This window comes from Macaca thibetana, chromosome 11, assembly GCF_024542745.1.
Source record: "Macaca thibetana thibetana isolate TM-01 chromosome 11, ASM2454274v1, whole genome shotgun sequence".
Taxonomy (NCBI): domain Eukaryota; kingdom Metazoa; phylum Chordata; class Mammalia; order Primates; family Cercopithecidae; genus Macaca; species Macaca thibetana.
This window is the reverse complement of record NC_065588.1, coordinates 28,779,184-28,787,732: the sequence shown is the minus strand read 5'-3', so window position 1 is coordinate 28,787,732 and position 8,549 is coordinate 28,779,184. Positions and strand designations below refer to the sequence as shown.

Below are 8,549 nucleotides of genomic sequence, written 5' to 3'. Positions count from 1 at the left end.
TGGGTAGAGTTCCCCACAGTGTAGCACAGTGGCTGTGGCAGATTGTGGCCAGACTGCTTCTTTAGGTAGGAACTGGATCCATACCTCCCCACCAGGCAGGGCCTCCCTGCAGGAATTCCGGCAAGTGCAGCCAGAGGTTTATAGACAGAACTCTCTTCTCCCTGAGTCAGAGCACCTGGGGGAAGGGGACTTAATCTTTCCTGCCTACTGGCTCTGAAGAGTTCAGGCAATCCGGATGAGAGGGATTCCCCACCACCCAGCATACCCACACCACTTAGGGGCGTCCAGACTGCCTCCTTAAGCAGGAACCTGATCCGGTGCCTCCTGACTGGATGAGATCTCCGAACAGGTGTCAACAGACACCTCATACACGAGAATTCCTGCTGGCATCAGGTTGGTGCCCCTCTGAGAGGATACTTCAAGAGGAAGGAGCAGGCAGCAATCTTTGCTGTTCTGCAGCCTCCACTGGTGATACCCAGGTGAACAGGGTCTGGAGTGGACCCCCAGCAAACTGTAGCAGACCTGCAGAAGAGAGGCCTGACTGTTAAAAGAAAAGCAAACAAACAGAAAGCAACAATAACAACAACATCATCAACAAAAAAGACACCCCCCCTACACACACACACACAAACCCCAACCAAAGGTTAACAGCCTCAAAGATCAAAGGTAGATAAATCCATGAAGATGAGGAAAACCAATTCAAAAATGCTGAAAATTCCAAAAGCCAGAATGCCTCTCATCTTCCAATGATCACAACACCTCTCCAGCAAGGGCGCAAAACTATGCTGAAGCTGAGATGATAACTGACAGGAGTAGTCTTCAGAAAGTGGGTAACAACGAACTTTGCTGAGCTGAAGGATTATGTTCTAACCCTATGTAAAGAAGTTATGAACCATGATAAAAGATTACAGGAACTGTTAACTAGAATAACCAGTCGAGAAAGAAACATAAATAATCAGATGGAACTGAAAAACACAGCATGAGAACTTCATGATGCAAACACAAGTATCAACAGCCAAATCAACCAGTGGAATAAAGACTATCAGAGCTTGAAGACTCTTCTGCTGAAATAAGGCAGGCAGACAAGATTAAAAAAAAAAAAAAAAGACTGAAGAGGAACAAACAAAACCTCTGAGAACTATGGGATTATGTAAAAAGACTGAACCTATGACTGATTGAAGTACCTGAAAGATGGGGAGAATGGAACCAAGTTGGAAAACGTACTTCAGGATATCATCCAGGAGAACTTCCCCAACCTAGCAAGACAGGCCAATCAAATGCAGGAAATCCAGAGAACCCCAATAAGATACTCCATGAGAAGATCAACCCCAACACACATAATCATCAGATTCTCCAAGGTTGAAATGAAAGAAAAATGTTAAGGGAAGTCAGAGAGAAAGGCCAGGTCACCTACAAAAGGAAGTCCCTCAGACTAACAGCAAAACTCTCAGCAGAAACTCTGCAGGCCAGAAAAGATGGGGGGCCAATATTTAACATTCTTAAAGAAAATAATTTTCAACCCAGAATGTCATATCTGGCCACAGTAAGGTTCATAAGTGAAGGAGAAATAAAATCCTCTTCAGACAAGCAAGTGCTGAGGTATGTTGTCACCACCAGGCCTGCCTTGCAAGAGCTCGTGAAGGAAGCACTATGCATGGAAAGGAAAAACCATTAAGAACCACTACAAAAACACACTGAAGTACATAAACCAACAACACTATGAAGCAACTGCATTAACAAGTCTGCAAAATGAACCAGCCAGCATCATATACAAGGACACACATAGGCTCAAAATGAAGGGATGAGGAAAATTTACCAAGCAAATGGAAAACAGAAAAAAGTAGGGGTTGCAATCCTCGTTTCTGATACCAAAACCTGGCAGAGATACAACAACAAAAAAAGAAAACTTCAGGCCAATATTCCTGATGAACTTTGATGCAAAAATCCTCCATAAAATACTGGCAAACTGAATCCAGCAGCACACCAAAAAGCTTATTCACCGTGATCAAATCAGCTTCACCCTCAGGGTTGCAAGCCTAATTCAAAATATGCAAACCAATAAACGTAATTCATCACATAAACAGAACTAAAGACAAAAACCACACGATTATCTCAATAGACTCAGAGAAAAAAGACTCTTCAATAAAATTCAACATCCCTTCACGTTAAAAACTCTCAATAAACTAGGTATTAAAGGAATATACTTCAAAACAATAAGAACCATTTATGACAAACCCACAACCAATATCACACTGAATGGGCAAAAGCTGGAAGCAGTCCCCTTGAAAACTGGTACAAGACAAGGATGCCCTCTCTCACTGCTCTTATTCAACATAGTATTAGAAGTTCGGGCCAGGGCAATCAAGCAAGGCAAAGAAATAAAAGGTATTCAAATAGGAAAGAGAGGAAGTCAAATATTCTTTGTTTGCGAATAATATGATCCTATATCTAGAAAACCCCATTGACCCAGGCCAAAACCTTCTTAAGCTCCTCAGTAACTTCAGCAGAGTCTCAGGATACAAAATTAATATGCAGAAAACACAAGCATTACTAAGGACTAACAACAGACAAGCAGAGAGCCAAAACATGAATAAACTCCTATTCACAATTGCCACAAAGTGAATAAAATACCTAGGAATACAGCTAACAAGGGAAGTGAAATACCTCTTCAAGATGAACTACCAACCACTGCTCAAGGAAATCAGAGAAAACACAAGCAGATGGAAAAATATTTCATGTTCATGGATAGGAAGAATCAATATCATGAAAATGGCCATACTGCCCAAAGCCATTTATAGACTCAATGCTATTCCATTAAACTACCACTGACATCCTTCACAGAATTACAAAAAGCAACTATTTTAAAATTCATGTGGAACCAAAAAATAGCTCATATAGCCAGGACAATCCTAAGCAAAAGAACAAAGCTAGAGGCATCATGCTACCCAACTTCAAACTAGGATACAGTAACCAAAACAGCATGGTACTTGTACAAAAACAGGCATATAGACCAATGGAACAGAATAGATAACTCAGAAATAACACCACACATCTACAACCATCTGATCTTTGACAAGCCTGACAAAAACAAGCAATGGGGAAAAGATTCCCTATCTAATAAATGGTGCTGGAAAAACTGGATAGCCATATCCATAAAACAGAAACTGGACCCCTTACTTATACCTTATACAAAAATTAACTCAGGGTGGTTTAAAGACTTAAATGTAAAACACAAAACTATAAAAACCCTAAAAGAAAATCTACGCAATACCATTCAGGAAATAGGCATGGGCAAAGATTTTATGATGAAATATCTGAAAGCTATACGATGAAAGCAACAATTAACAAATGGGATCCAATTAAACTAAAGAGCTTCTGCAGAGAAAAAAATATATATCATCAGAGTCAACAGACAACCTACAGAATGGGAGAAAATTTTGCAATCTACTCATCTGACAAAATTCTAATATCAAGAATCTACAAGGAACTTCAGCAAATTCAGAAGAATAAAACAACCCCATTAAAAAGTGGGCAATGGCTTTTTCTCTCAGGCCGGTGGCGCCGACAGGATGGGCAAGTGTCGTGGACTTCGTACTGCTAGGAAGCTCCGTAGTCACCGACGAGACCAGAAGTGGCATGATAAACAGTACAAGAAAACCCATTTGGGCACAGCCCTGAAGGCCTACCCTTTTGGAGGTGCTTCTCATGCAAAAGGAATCATCCTGGAAAAGTAGAAGTTGAAGCCAAACAGCCAAATTCTGTCATTAGGAAGTGTATCAGGGTCCAGCTGATCAAGAATGGCAAGAAAATCACAGCCTTTGTACCCAACGACGGTTGCTTGAACTTTATTGAGGAAAATGATGAAGTTTTGGATGCTGGATTTGGTCGCAAAGGTCATACTGTTGGTGATATTCCTGGAGTCCGCTTTAAGGTTGTCAAAGTAGCCAATGTATCTCTTCTGGCCCTATACAAAGGCAAGAAGGAAAGACCAAGATCATACATTTTAATGGTGAAAACACTGTAGTAATAAATTTTCATATGCCAAAAAAAGTGGGCAAAGGACATAAACAAACACTTCTCAAAAGAAGACATAAATTCTGCCAACAAACATGAAAAAAAAATTTGCTCAACATCATTGATCATCAGAGTAATGTAAATCAAAACCACAGTGAAATACCATCTCATGCCATTCAGAATGGCAATTATTAAAAAGTCAAGGAACAACAGATGCTGGCAAGGTTGCAGAGAAATGGGAACACTTTTAGACTGTTGGCCAGAATGTTAGTTAGTTCAACCATTATGGAAGGCAGTGTGTCAATTCCTCAAAGATTTAGAGCCAGAAATACCATTTGACACAGCAATCTTATTACTGCATGTATACCCAAAGAAATATAAATTATTCTGTTATAAAGGTACACACATGCATATGTTCAATGCAATGCTATTTACAATAGCAAAGAGATGGAATCAACCCAAATGCCCATCAATGACAGACTGAGTAAAGAAAATATGGTACATATATGCCAAGGAATACTATGCAGCCATAAAAAGGAATGAGATCATGTCCTTTGCAGGGACATGGATGAAGCAGGAAGCCATTATCCTCAGCAAACTAATGCAGGAGCAGAAAACCAAACACTGCATGTCCTCACTTATAAGTGGGAGCTGAACAATGAGAACACATGGACACACGGAGTGGAATAACACACACTGGGGCCTGTCAGGGGACAGCACGGGTGGGGAGAGCATCAGGAAAAATAGCTAATGCATGTCAGGCTTAATACCTAGTTGATGGGTTCATAGGTGTTATAAACCACCATGGCACACATTTACCTATGTAACAAATCTGCACATCCTGCACATGTATCCCAGAACTTAAAAGTTTTAAAAAAATAGTAATACATCAAAACTAAGGTTAATTTGAAAATTAACCAATGTAGATTAACCAGTAAGTAAACAAAGTAGACAAGCCATGTGATTATTTCAATAAATACAAAAAAATGATAATATTCAATACCCATTTATTATCTAAAAGAAAAATATTCCACACACTAGAGATAGCCAGAAATTTTCTTAATCTGATAACGGTTATCTACAAAAATGTTAATGATCCATATAACACGGTAAAATATTTACCATTTTCTCCTCCTGAGAATGGCAAGAACATAAGATGTCTACAGCCAACAATCCTATTCAAAAATTGGAGGACCGAGCTAGTTCAATAAAGCAATAAAAAAGTAAAAAGATTGAAAAAGAATTAGTAAAATTGTCGTTATTCACAAATGATATGATTTTTTACATAGAAAGCTCAAATTAATTCTCAAACCATTAGAGATAGTAAGTAAATTTAGGAAAGTTGCTGGGTATAAGATCAACATACCTTGCTTTATATTTATCCCAAGAAGGCAGAATGTTACCTTTCCCAGTCAATAGGTAGGATGTTGATGCCAATGGCACTCTACATAACTAAATAATTTGGAAGAAAACTTGTTATTCACACAAGGGATTCCTGAAATGGGAATGAGGGTACAAGCAGGTCTCAGCAGGCCTCTGTGGGTTGGGCCTATATAGTAGCAAGGGGGTGGGACTGGAGAAATAGTCCCAAGTGACAGCTGGTGGTTTGCCAGCTTTGACTTTCCCACAGGTGCCATAAAAGGACATTCACTTGGGCTTTCTTACCAATCTGTCCTGATATGGAGCAAAAGGGAAAAGGGAGGTGGGGTTTGGAAGAAGTCAGAAGTCAAACATGAAAACATGGAATCAGACTCTGTGCTACATAACCCAAATAAATCATATGCTTGCATACCAGTAAACGTCACTTGGAAAATGAAATTTAAAAGAAATATGATTTATAAGATCATCAAAATGCATCAAACACCTGGGGAGAAATGTAACAAAAGATTAAAAGATCTTCATTCTGTGAAAACTACTAAGCATTAGGAGGAAAATTTTTAAAGAACTTAATAAATAGAGGGATATGCTATATTAATGAATGTTATGATTCATTGTTGTTAAGATGTGAATTCTCCCCAAATTGATCTATAGATGTCATTTAATCCCAATAAAAATCCCAGCAGGTGTTTCATGGAGACTGACAAAACTACTAATGAATATAGAATCTGAGTCAGAAGATTTAGCTTGGTGATCATAACGGCAGGTATTATAATATTGAACTGAAATTACCTATTGAATTCATCCCATGATGGGAAACAGAGTTTCCAAAAGAAACAAACACTGGTTTTGAAGATTAGTGTACACTTTCTTCTGCAGACACTGCTGAAGATGCTGTGTCCACGTTTCTACTTCAACTCTTTTCTCTTCTTCCAGGGTGGCCAATCTCCCATTTGATGGACATATTAGTCCCTTTTAAACCAGTATGATATATTGGTCCCCGTTAAGCCAGTATATTATGCTCCACAAACTCAGGGTGCAAATGAGGTCACAATGAATTTTAACGAATAGCTTAATCTCTTTCCCCATCCTTAACCTTATTATCAGGGAAAAAAAGAGTCTCTCTTTTCAGGTTTTTCGTCTCCCCACCCACTCCCAATTTATCAAATAACTTTTGAGCACACTGCATGCAAAGAGTTCTTCCAAAAACAATGCGAGGCAAGGAGTGAGCTGGAGGTTGCCACTGCTTTTTCTTCTGGCTTCCATGTGGTACACCAGCACAAATGTGATCCTGCAGTCAATGTGCCCATGATTGCTTGGAACCCATGAGAAGGTTTACATCCACGCTGCAGAAGAGCCTAGGAAGGTTGTAATATGTTTAAATTTATAATCCAGTGCTCAGCTAGTATTCCCCAAGTATATTCATTTTGCAGGAAAAAAATTGGTTTAGAGAATACTCTAGCATCAGAAATAGATTGTACTCAATTCAGAACCCCCGTCATATCTTTATACCATGGTGTGGGCCTGGTTTACTAACCTAAGCAACTACTTACCTAAGCCCCACTATTGACTCACCACATTTTCTCACCTCCTCCTTCCATTTCCTTGAACAAAAACAATGTTTTTAAAAAGTGCTCTTCAGAGTGCAGTCCAGGAACCTGCAGTATCAATTTCACCTGGGAGTTTGTAGGAAATGCAGATTCTCATGTCCAGTTCCTAACCTTCTGAGTAAGAAACTCAAAAGGTGGGAACTAGGAATATGTGTTTAACAAGCTTTCCAGTTGATTCTTTTCCACAATGAAGCTTGCCTGGCACTGTTTAAAGGTGATTTGATATCTCTACCTACAATGAGACAGGTTTTTTCATAATTTCAAACAGGTTACAGTTCTCACTATGTCAAGTCCATTCTATGTGTTTACCTACCGATTTCTGCTCTGTGTAACTCTTTAATGCTCTTAGCCATTGGAATATTTGGAAAGTACAACCAGTTTCTGAAATAAAACTTTACATTAGAGAAACACACACTCATGGAAATCCAAGGTATTGTACAAAAGAAAGTGACCCTTTACCCTATAGTCACCTATTAGTCTAAACTGAGTCATTTTGGTGTGAGGGATAGAAGCCATAATTCTTGAATGGACTGCCCTTTTCTCTCTATTGCAATTCTGTGTCTGTCTTTTAAAAAAATCCTCCTTCCCTCTGCCATACCCTGCATCCTCATTGTCTCCCTATACACACTCAACTTAATTAATATCATGTGTAATACAATCTGCCACAAGGAACCCAGGAATACTTGGTAAGTCATAAAACTGGCATTGCTAATTCTCTCTATATTATGCTCTTGGTTTTAGAGTACAGCATTTTGGACAGCATTGTGCATTTTAAAAGAGTTAGGGAAGGGATACAAGCACATATATAAAGATGCTCAGTTTTTGAAAGTATAATATAAATGCCAATATTTTAAAACCTGTAGTTGTTGGGGAGACTGAGGAGTGGATACGAAGAGAAGGGCGCCAGAGGGAAGAAATCCTTTCAGTACTCTTAACCTTAACCATAAAAGCAAGCAGAAGGGATGTTCTTGCAACAATCTTGGAAAAAACTGCCTTCCCCATGGATTGTGAAGACCAGACTCCTTGAACAATATGTTCTGGCTTTCTTCTTTTTCTGGTGCAATTGAACACACAGAAAAGCCCAAAAACTCAGAAGTATTAAAACATGTCCCATATGAAGTTAAAAACAGATTAAACTTTCCTTCTTTGGTTTCACCAATGCTTTAGTTTTTTAAAAGTAAAGAAAATTTTTCACCGACTTAAAGAAGGTTTGCAAAACTTTCCTCATTTTTCTACTCACAGGTCCGGAAGCTATAGAAGCAGCTTCTGCATTTCTTAATACAGAGTAAAGCCCCTCTTCCCTCCCACCTCCATCCCTCCATCTTCCTCTGCTCTCCATCAGAAGGCTGTTTGGCAAATTACAAAGAATAATGTGGTCTTTTCTGACAGTTTGGCCTGGGAGCCCCAAATGTAAACTCACATCACTGCTACCAATGAATGATTTTATTCATTTTAAAGTACTTATTTTCTTTTATTCAAATACACTTTTTATGACACGTAATACAGCAAGAGGAAGTGGAATAAGTTTATTTCAGAAGAGAGATTTAC

At 38.9% G+C, this 8,549-nt stretch overlaps 1 pseudogene across 1 annotated transcript; it reads left to right on the top strand.

Moving 5' to 3' along the window:
* The first annotated feature begins 3,543 nt into the window (after positions 1-3,543).
* On the top strand, positions 3,544-4,050 carry LOC126931718 (40S ribosomal protein S23-like; annotated as a pseudogene). Its single transcript, XR_007717908.1, has one exon. The product of XR_007717908.1 is annotated as a 40S ribosomal protein S23-like (transcript).
* The last annotated feature ends 4,499 nt before the right edge of the window (positions 4,051-8,549 follow it).